The following is a 14,732-nucleotide window of genomic DNA, read 5'->3' as shown; positions in this document are numbered from 1 at the left end:
TATAATACGATTTTTGATCATTTATTTCAAATGAGACTATGTTATGGTCAATGTTTCTCAAATGTTCCCTGACCCTGAGGTTACATGTCAACCGCCTACAAAACTGAAGCACAAAAATAGCACAGAAGGTGCGATGCATGAATGCAAAGAAAGCTTTGTTTTGACGCACTGCAGCATTTTTTTTGCTTGCATGTGAGCATTGTGGAAGCCAGATTTCTTACTTTGATGCAGATCTAGATGAGTTTTGCAGTGTTACTAAGAGGACACAGAAAAGATGCAGAGACAAAGAAATGTTACAGTCGATGCAAAATTCCTTGATAAAATAATGCTAATGGAAGCATTGTGAAACTGTAGACTATTTTTCATGATCCGCAAATTGCCTTTAGTGAGATTTCTATTTTCTTATTTTTAATGCATTTGGTGCTTTTTGCCTCATTTTTTTAAAGCCAGGAGATTGTTGATGAACATCTCCCACAAGCTAGGGCTGAAATGATGCTTTACATAACGGTTACGCTATGATTTCCAGCTGAACCACCCTGAATAAACTGCGTGAAAGATACGCAAGAGCTACAAAATCTGCTGGCATTATGCCACATTGGTAATATAAATATACCGTATGAATGTATTTTTGTATACGCCATTACATTACTGTAATTAAAATGTGTCCAGCTCCTCTTTTACTCACGTCATTAGATTATGGTTAGTGCTCTAGTTAATAAGACGGACATTGAGGCTAAACAGAATTCCTGACTGAGCACAATTAATTGTGCAATGTTTTTGCCCCAGAATTGCCCCAGTTTTGTCTTGATATAAATGCCCTAAAGTGTTCAATGGTGCAGTCCCAATAAATGGCTGAGCCAGGTTAAATATAATTGGGGAAAAGAACAAAAAGAACAAATACAGTATAAGCATTTCTAAATAATTGTTCAAACATTTTGAAAGTGGACATTGTTTTCACAACCATGGCCTATGTACCAATATGATATTTGTATATATTTTTTTTGCATCAAGATTGTAGTGCTAAAAAGTAGCAGTAGCCCTAATAAAATGTGTGCGATATTTATGAAGGTTGCTAAATGACTTATTGCACACATAGGGGTATAGTCTAGTAGCTACGATTTCACAACTCCGTAAGTAGCGGGCTGGGACTTGTGATCTTGACGTATTCTAGTATTCTAGAATCGCATGTATCGAAATCTGACATTTCGTGAAAATAAACATACTGTACAGTACAAACTGCAATGGTTTTTTTTGTTTTTTTCAAACAGAATTAACATTACATGGGGAGATCACTCATAACAATCACACTATAAAAACCACCATTACAATTACTGAAGGGGGTACATTTTTATGATATAGATATAGATCCAATAAGGAATATCACTTGTGAGCACGTTCACATGTCTTAGACAGGTCTGCAACCCTGCCTTGCAACCATTATCACCGAGCATACAGGTCTTCCACTGCAGCAAGGGATTCTGGGAAAAGACATGCAAATGAGCACACAATGTATCACCTTTTGCCTGAAATCCATTTACATGGAAGGTAAAAATAAGGTTTTTGCGCTCGTGCTGTTCTATAAAAGGTCTTTAATCCGCTTGCAGCTGTCGGCGCCAGGAACCACTTCTCAATTACTCCTAATATGGAGAGCTCCTTAGAGAGCCCTCCAAACAACAAAGAAAAACAATGCACCCAAGCGCACCACGGATTAGCATAAAAATCCCTATTTAATAACTAGTCACACAGACCACACAAAACATTAAATGGTTAAAGCAGCACAGTGCTACATATAATTACAAAATAAAAAACAAAACCAAAATAAGTATATAAATATATAACGGGTACTCCCAGTACAGGGATACTAACCCAATATAAGCTTCAATGAAGCACAATAATCAACCTAATACAAAGTAAAATGAAATAAAACAAACCAAACAACCCACTACATATACACTGAATAAGTGTCAAGTGGTGGAAAATGAATCTAAGACCGCAGTGAGGGAAGCAGGTACCGACCACAAGCGCCAGCGGGTGCCATGCAAGGACGTGGAAGTGTCCGGACAGCACGAACACGCAGGCAGATGGATCTCTCTGCTATCGCTTCCTGGTTGCCCTGCTCCAGTCAATCGGTGAATGCGCAGAGCTCCCCTACGTGACCTCTACGCGTTTTGCAACCACGTGCTTCGTCAGGACAAAGCATCCGCAAACAAATTTACAAATAGTTCCAGGTCGGTGAACGTGCATTTTTTTTAGACCGATCTGCCGATAACCGCAACTGAAAGGAGCTAGAAAATTCTAGGCCAATTTGAATTTCAGCAAAAAATTCTCCCATCTCTTATCATTCCCTCAAATCCTTATATCATTGCCACAAAGTGGAAGGAAGGTGGCAATGGGTGTTCAAGAAGATGTATAGTAGCACTTGTGATTATAGGTGTAACCATACTATGAAAACAATATAACCGGCTAAATTGGGACAGGTATTTGCCAACGTGCAAAGGAGGCCCGCATGGCAAGTAAGGCCTCAACCCCCAATTATGGAACACACTGAAAACAATGGTCCTCATTCTCCAGAGACTAGAATGTCCATGGGCTTCACAGTGGTAAGGAAGAAGGCATGAAGGCAGAGGGTGCTTAGAATTCCTGGAGGTTAAATAAAAGCTGTAATTCAAACCTAAATCTGGCTACCTACAGTACAAGTGCCATTCTCTCTCCAGTGAAGGAGCACTGCAAGAACTGGTGGGTGAACTCAAAAAGATTAAATGGGATATTGTTGGCCTTAGTGAAGGAAGAATTAAAGATCCTCATTGAGCTCAATTATCCAAGTATATGCCCCAACATCAAGTCACACAGACAATGAAGTGGAAGACTTTTACCATGAAATCAATCAACTTAACAACCAAGAAAATTGTAACCTCAAGATCATTATGAGAAATATTAATGCGAAGATTAGTGTCCAGCAGCAAGACGAAGCATCAATTGGTAAGTATGGGTACGGTAACAGGAATGAACATGGAGACAAATTGGTAGAATTTGCAGAATGTGCAAACTTTGTCATCATGAATTCACTCTTCAAGAAGAATTCAAATAGAAAATCGACATGGAATGGACACAATAGAATCAAGTCCTAGCTAACAAGAAACACATGGTTGAAGACTGCACAGTCCTTAACCGTTTTTACGCAAGGAGTGATGACCAATTGGTTTACTGTAAATTACATCTGAGTACAAAGATGGAACGAAGACAACTGATTAAAAAGAAGACAAAATCAATCAACATCAATAACCTCAAGAATAACCTTAAGAATAACAGCAGAGAATATCAACTACAACTGAAAAATAGCTTCAGCTTGCTCAAAATACACTTTAACAAACAAATATGAAGAACTTATGCAGAGTGTAGTTCAAAGCGCAGAAAAAACTGGAGACATTGCTTACAAGAAAAAGGGATTAGAAAATATCTAATGAGACAAGTAATTACCGAGGAGACGGCAAGAAATGTAGCAATCGCAAGAAGCAAGAATTGAATATGCAGAGCTGTGCAAAACGATTCGCAAATGTATAACTGAAGACGTAAGATAAGAAAATTTAACTGTGATCTGATGAAGAAGTCTATTGAAGATAACAAAATCTTAAAGAAGATGAATCAGTGACATGATTGGAATAAGCAAATCATTGCACTCAAACAAGACAATGGCTCAATAATAAAAGACTGTACACTTATTATAAAGTTGAGGACTTCTACATGAAATTGTATGAGAGCACAGATAATACAGGGCATAATTCAGCAGAGGTAGAGCGAGAAGAAACCACCAATGATGTACCATATGTCCTTCCATGAGGAATGGGTAGGCTCCCAGGGAAGATGGAATTACATCTGAAATCTTGAAAGAAGTTGTGGAAGAAGTAGAGAAAATCCTTGCAAAACTGTTGACATGTTGTTTGAAGAACAGGGAAATTCCAGAACATAGTTATTCTTATCCACCAGAGGGGAGACAAAGAAGACCTCAAGAACTACAGACCTACTGATAGTTTACTTCTAATCACTTACAAGATTTTTCTGAAGATACTCACTAATTCGCTGCTTAGACCCAGGACTTCACCCAGCCTAGATAACAAGTTGAATTTCACAGTGGATACAACTATACAGAGAAAATCAGGGACAAATCTTCAGTGACGACAAGTCTATACAGTATGTGTGGCCAACACAAATAGACAAAAAACTAAGTAGAAACAGAAATCATCAATAGGAGATACAAAGTAAAGTTCTACTCACAGCTTTCATCATGCAGTAACTTCCATTGATTTGAAGGAACAGTGGAGACTGCAACATTTCAGGTCCTTTCATCAGAACATTTGAATAATTTTGGCTCTGTACGCCACCACAATGGATTTGAAATGAAACAACCGAGATGCTATAGAAGTGCAGATTTTCAGCTTTAATTCAAGGGGTTGAACAAAAATATCGTATGAAACGTTTAGGAAGTGCAACCATTTTCATACACATTCCCCTTATTTCAGGGGCTCAAATGTAATTGGACAAATTAACACAATGATAAATAAAAAGGTTAATTTTTAATACTTTATCGAGAATCATTTGCAGGCAATGACTGCTTGAAGTCTGGAACGCATAGACATCACCAAACGCTGGGTTTCCTCCTTTGTGATGCTTTGCCAGGCCTTTACTGCAGCTGTCTTGTTGTTTGTTCGTGGGTCTTTCTGCCTTAAGTTTTGTTTTCAGCAAGTGAAATGCATGCTCGATCGGGTTGAGATCAGGTGATTGACTCGGCCATTGCAGAATATTCCACTTCTTTGCCTTAAAAAACTCCTGGGTTGCTTTCGCAGTATGTTTTGGGTCATTGTCCATCTGTAAAGTGAAGCGCCGTCCAATCAACTTAGCTGAATTTGGCTAAATCTGAGCAGACAATATATCCCTATACACTTCAGAATTCATCCGGCTGCTTCTGTCTACTGTCACATCATCAATAAACACTAGTGACCCAGTGCCATTGTAAGCCATGCATGCCCATGCCATCACACTGCCTCCACCGTGTTTTACAGATGATGTGGTATGCTTCAGATCATGAGCCGTTCCAAGCCTTCTCCATACTTTTTTCTTCACATCATTCTGGTACAGGTTGATCTTAGTTTCATCTGTCCAAAGAATGCTGTTCCAGAACTGGGCTGGCTTTTTTTTAGATATTGTTTGGCAAAGTCTAATCTGGCCTTTCTCTTCTTGAGGCTTATGAATGGTTTGCACCTTGTGGTGAACCCTCTGTATTTGCTCTTGTGAAGTCTTCTCTTTATGGTAGACTTGGATAATGATATGCCTACCTCCTGGAGACTGTTCTTCATTTGGCTGGATGTTGTGAAGGGGTTTTTCTTTACCATGGAAAGGATCCTACGATCATCCACCACTGTTGTCTTCCGTGGACGTCCAGGCCTTTTTGTGTTGCAGAGCTCACCAGTGCATTCTTTTTTTCTCAGAATGTACCAAACTGTTGATTTGGCCACTCCTAATGTTCCTGCTATCTCTCTGATGGATTTTCTTTTTTTTTTGCAGCCTAAGAATGCCCTGTTTCACTTGCATTGAGAGCTCCTTTGACCGTGTGTTGTGGGTTCACAGCAACAGCTTCCAAATGTGAATGCCACACCTTGAATCCACTCCAGAACTTTAACCTGCTCAATTGATGATGAAATAACGAAGAATTAGCCCACACCTGTCCATGAAACATCTTTTGAGTCAATTGTCCAATTACGTTTGGTCCCTTAAAAAAGAGGGGGCTACATAGTTCCATAGTTACCTTGTAGATGAAGTTGAAAAAAGACATACGTCCATCAAATTAAACCTATGCTAAATTTTGACAACAGATACTTTATCCTATATCTATACTTATTGATCAAGAGGAAGGCAAACAAAAAACCCCAGAGTCATATCATCCAATGATATCTCTCTCATAAGGGGAAAAATAAATTCCTTCCTGACTCCAAGAATTGGCAATCGGATTAATCCCTGGATCAACATCCTTCCCATATATACTTATTTGGAATATCCCTGTATACCTTTCCTATCTAAAAAGATGTCCAACCTTTTTTTGAACAAATCTATTGTATCTGCCATCACAGTCTCCATGGGTAATGAATTCCACATTTTAACTCCCCTTACTGTAAAGAACCCTTTCCTTTGTTGCTGGTGAAATCTCCTTTTCTCCAACCTTAAGGGATGGCCCAGAGTCCTTTGTAATGCCCATGGGATGAATAGTTCTTTTGAAAGCTCATTGTATTGACCCCGAATATATTTCTATATAGTTATCATATCCCCTCTTAGACGCCTCTTTTCTAATGTAAATAAATCTAATTTAGCTAGCCGCTCCTCATAAATTAGATTGTCCATCCCTTTTATTAATTTGGTGGCTCTTCTCTGCACTCTCTCTAGTTCCATAATGTCTTTTCTTAGGATGGGTGCCCAAAATTGTACACCATATTCAAGGTGTGGTCTTACTAATGTTTTGTAAAGAGGCATAATTATGTTTAGTTCCCTTCCATCCATTACCCGTTTGATGGAAGATAAGATCTTGTTTGCCTTTGCAGCTACTGCATGACTTTGGGCACTATTGCTAAGCCTGCTGTCTACAAGCATGCCTAAATCCTTCTCCATCAAGGATTCCCCCAATGTATCCCCATTTAATTTGTAATTCGCCTTATTATTCTTGCATCCCAAATGCATAACCTTACATTTATCTGTATTAAACCTCATCTGCCATTTACCTGCCCACGTTTCCAGTCTCTCCAAGTCCTTCTGAAGAGAAATTACATCCTGCTCTGATTCTTTTACCTTACACAATTTAGTATCATCAGCAAAGATGGAGACTTTGCTCTTGATGCCAACCTCAAGGTCATTAATAAACAAGCTAAAAAGCAGGGGTTCCAGTACCGATCCCTGAGGTACTCCACTCACGACTTTAACCCAACCTGTAAAAGTTCCATTTATGACAACCCTCTGTTGCCTGTCCTTTAACCAGTTTTCAGTCCAGGTGCATATATTATTACTGAGTCCAATTTTCTTTATTTTGTACACCAACCTCTTGTGTGAAACCGTATCAAAAGCCTTTGCAAAATCTAAGTAGACCACATCAACTGTATTACCCTAGTCTAACTTCCTACTTACCTCCTCATATTAAAGAGATGTAATTCCTAAACCCTTTCTCCAATTTGGATGTGAATTCCCTCAAATTAAAGCTGATAGACTGCACTTTAAGCCTATATTCATTGTTTAACGGTAACTTGAATTTATTTTGGTACACAGCCGAAATAACAAAAGTTGTATCAGTGTTTAATTATTTCCGGACCTAACTGTATACAGTATATACAGTATATAGTTATGTTTGTGTGTACAGTATATATATATATATATGTATATATATAAAACACACAAACAAACAGTAGCACTTATTAATTAATTGTGTGAATATTAACGTGCTTAAATCTATAAACATTAGGTGAATACTTAATTATAATAATAGTGATTTAGACTAGTGCTATTAATAGCTGTTAGTGTTATAACTAATTATAAGTGGTGTTCATAAATCATAAAAAATTCACTCAAAGTTCACATAGGTGTAGTCCATCAGGTCCACTAAGGATAGTAAAAATTAGGATGGTATCCAGACCCCAGTTACTAGTGGTTCATGCAGCTCCTTTGGTGTGGTATTATTTATTTATTTATTTATTTATAAAATATTTTACCAGGAAGTAATACATTGAGAGTTACCTCTCGTTTTCAAGTATGTCCTGGGCACAGAGTAAAACAAATAATACATGGTTACAAATACAGTTACATAAATGAACAAGGTATACATTTATATACAAGACATTGCATGCACAGTTAAAGAAAATATATATTATGAGCGTATGAAACAGTTACAGACCAGATTAAAGTGTGAGACAGCCTTAGATTTGAAAGAACTTAAGCTGGTGGTGGATATGAGAGTCTCTGGTAGGTTGTTCCAGTTTTGGGGTGCACGGAAGGAGAAGGAGGAACGTCCGGATACTTTGTTGAGTCTTGGGACCATGAATAGTCTTTTGGAGTCTGATCTCAGGTGATAGGTACTGCATGTGGTAGGGGTGAGGAGCTTGTTCAGGTAGCTGGGTAGCTTGCCCAGAAAGTATTTGAGGGTGAGACAGGAAAGGTGAACTTTGCGCCTAGACTCTAGTGATGACCAATCTAGTTCTTTGAGCATTTCGCAGTGATGTGTGTTGTAGTTGCATTGGAGAACAAAACGACAAATTGAATTGTAGAGGGTGTCAAGTTTGCTAAGGTGGGTTTGAGGAGCCGAGCCGTATACTATGTCTCCATAGTCAATAATTGGCATTAGCATCTGCTGTGCAATACGCTTTCTGACCAGGAGACTTAGGGAGGATTTGTTCCTGTAAAGTACCCCTAGTTTGGCATAGGTCTTGGTTGTCAGGGTATCAATGTGCATCCCGAATGTTAAGTGGGAGTCAAACCATAAGCCCAGGTATTTAAAACTAGTGACAGGTGTTAGGGTGGATTTAGCGTTGGTTCTAATCAGGAGCTCAGTCACTGGAAGCTTTACAAATTTAGTCTTGGTCCCAAATACCATTGTTACAGTCTTGTCAGTGTTTAAAAACAGTTTGTTTTGGGAAATCCAGTTTTCGAGTCTCAAAAAGTCAGACTGAAGTATGTGTTGAAGGTCAGAGAGGCTATGGCTGTGTGCATACAGGATTGTGTCATCTGCATACATGTGTATTGAGGCTTCCTTACAAGCTGTGGGAAGATCATTAATGAACACTGAGAAGAGTAGGGGCCCCAGAACAGAGCCTTGCGGGACACCACAAGTGATATCCAGGGGGTTGGAGTTAGAGCCTGAGATGGACACATGTTGGGATCTTCCTGATAGGTAGGACTGAAACCAGTTTAAAGCATGTTTCCCTATTCCAGAGCTCTGGAGTTTGTTAAGCAGGATAGCATGATCAACTGTGTCAAAAGCCTTTGCAAAATCTAGGAATACTGCACCAGTGAGTTGTCCCCGTTCCATTCCACACTGGATTTCATTGCAAACTTTTAGCAGGGTAGTTACGGTGGAGTGTTTGGGACGAAACCCAGACTGGAATTGGCTAGGGAAATTTGTCTTGGTGTAGAAATCGCTTAATTGGGAGTGGACACATTTTTCCATAACTTTGGATAGAATTGGGAGAAGTGAGATTGGCCTGTAGTTTGAGACAGTGTTTTTGTCCCCACTTTTGAAGATTGGGACAACTCTGGCAGTTTTCCAGGTCTTAGGGATATGGCCTGCAGACAGGATAGAGTTGACTATAGACGCAATTGGTTTGGCAATGGCTGGGGCACCAAGTCGTAGGAACCTAGATTGTAGTAAGTCGGGTCCACATTGGCTGCTTACTTTTAGTTTGAGGAGCGCTTGTGTAATCTCCTCTTCAGATACTGGGCTAAATTGAAAATTGTGGGCAGTGTTGGGAGGGGGTGGGACTATAGGGGTACTCCCAGGATGAGATTCAGGTTTGGGGTTTGTGCTGCGTTTCGCTAATAAGTTAGTGGCACACCCCACAAAGTAATCATTGAATGCATTTGCAATGTCAGTGGGGTTTGTCAGAGTAATATCCCCCTTAGTGATATTACTTGGTTGTTGATGGTTAGGAGGCTGGAATATATTGTTGATAACCTTCCAGAAATTAGCTGGGTTTGATGTATTCTGGAGGAGATTGTCAGAGTAATATTGTGCTTTTGCATGCCTTGTTTGCCTTGTGCACACGTTCCGCAGGCATCTGTAGTAATTGAGATCCTTGGTAGTGCCAGTTACTTTGTAGCTTTTCCACAAGGCATCCCTGAACTGGTAGAGTGCTATAAGGTCAGGTGTAACCCATGGAAGGTGGGCCCCCCGTACCCTTATTTTGCGTAGTGGAGCATGGGTATCGCAGAGTTTTAAGAACTCGGATTGGAAATAGTCGAGCGCAGAGTCAGGGTCGGGGATTAAATCGATTCTGTGCCATGGGCAGTTGGTAAGGTCATCCAGAAACTGTTGTGGGTTAAAGTTTTTAAATGTTCTAGTGAGGAGAACTTTGGGGCTTGATTGGGGCGGTTTAATTTTCCTTACACAGTACACTATTGCATGGTCACTGAAAATGTCAGGAAGGATGCCAGAGGATTGGATTCTGCTGGGGTTTGAGGAGAGAATCCAGTCTAGCAAGGAATGGTTATGCGACTTCAGGTTTATTCGTGTCGGTTGGGAAATGAGTTGCGATAGGTTAAGTGACTTGAGTTGTATCTGGATTTTGTGGTTTTTAGGGTCAAGCCAATTGAAGTTGAAATCCCCAAGAACAAGCAGCTCACTCTTCTCATTCAGAGAGGAAATGGAGGCAAGAAATTGGGTGATATCAGTCAAGGATTGTAGAGGGGCTTTAGGGGGGCGGTAGATGCCAGCAAGCAAGATGGGCTTACAAAAGGGGAGGCAGATTTTGCCAACTAGAGTTTCAAAAGAGGGTGGGCTTGGGGGGCAATGTAGCAGTGTAAATTGTAAGGTGTCTGCAATATAAAATAACACCCCTCCTCCTCTCTTTGACCTATCTCTCCTAAAAATGGAGTATCCCTGAATGGCGATATTTGCATCAGGGGTTTTAGAGGATAGCCATGTTTCTGTAAGAACGATGGCTTTGGGTTTATGCATAAGGCACCATGCCCTTAGTTCGTCTAGTTTGGGCAGCAGGCTCCGGATGTTTATATGGGCGACAGATAGCCCTTTTTGGAATTTAAAGGTGGAATTCTCAGGGGCATGGGGCAGAGCTGAAATGGGAGGACCTGGGTTAGTTTCAATATCACCTGCTAGAGAGAGTAATAGTATGAGAAGAAATTTGGGTAGTTGTTTACAAGTTGTAAATTTGTGGTGTTTTCCATTAGAGTGAGCAGTGGTTGGTGTGCTGGTTTTTAGAGTTCTCCACCAACATTCCATAGATAATGAAAGGCTTTTGAGTAGTCCAGGGTGTATGGTGATGTTGGGTGCGGGCCAGGATGGAGGAGTTTGTAGTGGATAGAGGGAGTAACATCTCCATGAGGCCAGGAGAAAGAAAAAAGTTAGAAGACATAGCAGGTTCATGATGCCAGAGGTAGGCAGTGTTGCATGGAGCTGTTATGAGCAGAGTGAGTGTGTGCAGACTAAACAGCAGGGGTGAACCTGTACCTTTTCAAGTGTTTTGCTGCATTGCAATGCTAGGGTCAAGTCAGGGTTTCAGTGTTTTGTGCAGTCAGTTTTGGGAGAGGCTGCAGTGAAAGAAGTTGTAAAGGGGTGGGGGGTTAAAATATGCAGGCTAACAAGCATGGGATCATAGTGTGATCTGAATAGCTTACCATTTGTTGTCTTGAGTAAAAGAGTTTGCAGAAAGAAGCAGTCCCCAGTCACCTCTAGTCAAACTGTAGTCTAACTGTATCACTTAAAAACCTCACTTTAAATGCCTCACTGCCTAATGCACACCCACAAAGTACCTACAAAAAAGCGCAGGCACCATAGCGTTATACTGTATAAAAAATGGAGTCCATTTAATAAGACACGCGTTCCCAAGGAATCGCACTTACAAGATTTAAAAACAACAAGCATGTAAGAGAATAATCTCTAAGGGGTTCATCAGCTGGATAGGAGGGGTCCAGTGTAAATACCCTGCCAGAGTAGGTTGCAGTAGTAGGTTGGAGCTCCTGACACAAACTGCTGTGCTGTATAGATCAGCCTGATAATCCACATGCAGTATAAATCCTTCAGTCAATGGAGCTATTTGTTAGAAATATCGTAGGCTATTAATAGTAAATAGTGCCCCGTATTTTAGGTACTTTGCCAATTAAAGCTGCAACACATGCAATCCTGTTGAGTTTAAGGTAAGCAGGAAGGCCCGGATGGATAAGTAAGTGAAATGGGCAGACCAGCAGTCATAGTCAGTGAGGCGCCCAGCAGGAATGGAGAGAGGGGAATCATAGGTGGCACCCAAATCAAATAGATAATTAATTAAAACAAAAAAAACATACAAATACATACTAGTACATATAGCCTACTAAAGTAATAATCTACCAAGGTTAGGACATTACTGGCCACTAATGCTCTGGCTGGGTTGATGGCTCTCTGCTTCGCATCAGCCATTCAACTCTTCCAGCCAGGTGATTATTTCACAGTAATGTGTGCAATAATATACATAATTAGGTGGACAGTGCAGGAAAAAGTTAGACAAGTGCATCACACATGGACATTACTCAAATTAAATTAGGGAGTTCCTGCCCAACAGAGCTAAACCAGCCAATCTCATATTTATTTTATTTATCTATAAAATGTTTTACCAGGAAGTAATGCATTGAGAGTTACCTCTCATTTTCAAATATGTCCAGGGCACAGAGTTATAATGACAAATGCATGGTTACAAATACAGCTCAACCCCATTATGGCGCGATCCGTTACAACGCAATTCTGCTTATAACGCGATGTGAGCGTGGCTCCCAATAATATGCAGTATCATGATGCAGATCTCCTACCATGCTGTTTTCTAGCCTCTCCTGTGCCCTGTTGGGGTGGCCAAGGCTTGTCATGTCCCAGGTGGCAGGGAGCTGGATCCCTGCACCCCCCCCCTCTCCTCAGCTCTGGCGTCAAATTATGTAAAATCTCCCTCCCTCTCACACACACACACTCTCTCTCCACCTCCTCCCCCCCCCGCCACCCCACACACAGACACACACACACACACACAGACACACACAGAGACATACTGTCTCTTTTAGGGAGCAGGCTCTGATTTTCCTCCCTTTCTCTGTCAGCCGAAAGCTGACAGCAGAAGCAGGAAGAGGAGAGAGCTGCCAGCTGCTGTTGATGCCGGGTGAGTCCTGCATGGGGATGCCAGGGCGCCACTGGGTCTGGGACAGCTGAGAGAGTTATCCCAGCTCTCCTCCTCCAGCGGCCACGAAACCCCTGAGGGGTGCAATTTTCACAAAATAACATTTTGTAACGCGATCCGCATATAACGTGTTGAGATTCTTTGGACCCCAAGTACAGCTCTATAACGGGGTTGAGCTGTACATAGTTACAATGAGTGAAAAGGGTTATACAGTACATTATATACAAGATATTGTATGCACAGTTAAAGATAATATATATATATATATTATAGGCGTATAAAACAGTTACAAACAGATTAAAATGTGAGACAGCTTTAATTTTGAAGGAACTTAGACTGGTGGCGGCTGTGAGAGTCTCCGGTAGACTGTTCCAGTTGTGGGGTGCACGGTAAGAGAAGGAGGAACGACGAGGTGCATTGTTGAACCTTGGCACCATGAACAGTTTTTTCGTGTCAGATCTCAGGAGATAAGTGCTGCATGTGGTGGGGGTGAGGAGCTTGTTCAGATAGACGGGTAGCTTGCCCAGAAAGTATTTGAATGCAAGACAGGAGAGATGAACTGTCAATATCTATTGAGGCAATAGAAAAAATGTGGGCATATTTCCGAACAGTTTTGCATTTTAGCCTTTGCAGAGGTATTAGCATATCAGCAAATTGCCAATACAGTTCAACCCCGTTATAGCGCGATCCGTTACAACGCGAATCCGCTTATAACGCGATGCAAGCGTGGCTCCCAATTTTTGGAATTATGAATACTTTACAACACGATTATTGGTATCTTAAATAGTTTATTGTACAATGCATACAATTGTACATTATTTCTAACGCGATCCGCTTATAGCGCGATGTGATTCTTTGGACCCCAAGCACAGCATTATAAGGGGGTTGAGCTGTATTTTCTAGATTTAGACATTTTTGTCATATCCCACATTTTTGCTGGAATAAATTTTTTTTTTTATTTATTTATTTATTTTTAAACCCTTCTTGCACACGCAAGGGAGCTTTTAGGATAAAGCGATGTGGAAATGTGTGTGAAAAGAGCTGTTCTTGCATTTATATGCACTTCTCGCGGCTACTAAAGTAGGTGAAATAGATTGTTGTCTGAAAGGATGTTTGTCACATTGCTTCTTGTCACATACCTGCTTTAAATTGAAACAGAAAATGATATATATTTTTTATTTTGTAACTAGTACTAATAAATATCAATTATTAATTTAATAGATTTTTTTTTACCTATGTGGAATTATACCTGAAATGGCTCTTTGAACTTGTCTGCAATTTTATTTTCATAATCATGCAAACAGTACATTTAGCTGAAAGAAAACTTTTGATCCATGGGTTTCTACCCTAATCTGTCCTATTTCTTTTTTATCCAGAGTAAAACAATAGAAAAAAACATTACTAGTTCATGTGGAAAAAAAAATATTGCTACAATCAAATAAAAATATCCCAAATTGATGTCAATAAACAGTATTTACGTTGTATTTTATGTTATATAAAATTAACAGTGGTCACACAATCTAGTGAACAGTGTGAGGAAAGTATACTTGATATTCAGACAAGTTGTTCAAGGTTATAGTACTCACATTAGTCCTGGAGAAATGTAGATTTGTTGTAGTAAAATACACTTGAAGAAGAAACGTGAGTTTTGAAAGCTCTATACATTATCATTTCATCTATGAAGACATGTTGGTCCCTTAACAGGTGTTACAAGAGATACTTTGTATGCAGAATTGCAGAAGCTTGCACATACATACAGTAGCAATACTAAATACTGCATAATAATTATGGGAGGTCCACTTATGATATTCTTCTAAACTGCTATTCCCACCACCC

General features: G+C 40.1%; 1 protein-coding gene across 1 annotated transcript in view; it reads left to right on the top strand.

The window, feature by feature from the left end:
- SV2C (synaptic vesicle glycoprotein 2C) overlaps nt 1-14,732 on the top strand; it is a 298,491-nt gene that overhangs the window by 53,986 nt on the left and 229,773 nt on the right. The window lies entirely within an intron of this gene.

The sequence above is a fragment of the Ascaphus truei genome, chromosome 1, assembly GCF_040206685.1.
Source record: "Ascaphus truei isolate aAscTru1 chromosome 1, aAscTru1.hap1, whole genome shotgun sequence".
NCBI lineage: Eukaryota > Metazoa > Chordata > Amphibia > Anura > Ascaphidae > Ascaphus > Ascaphus truei.
Note: the sequence above shows the minus strand (reverse complement) of the source record. Positions and strands in the feature narration are given on the sequence as shown.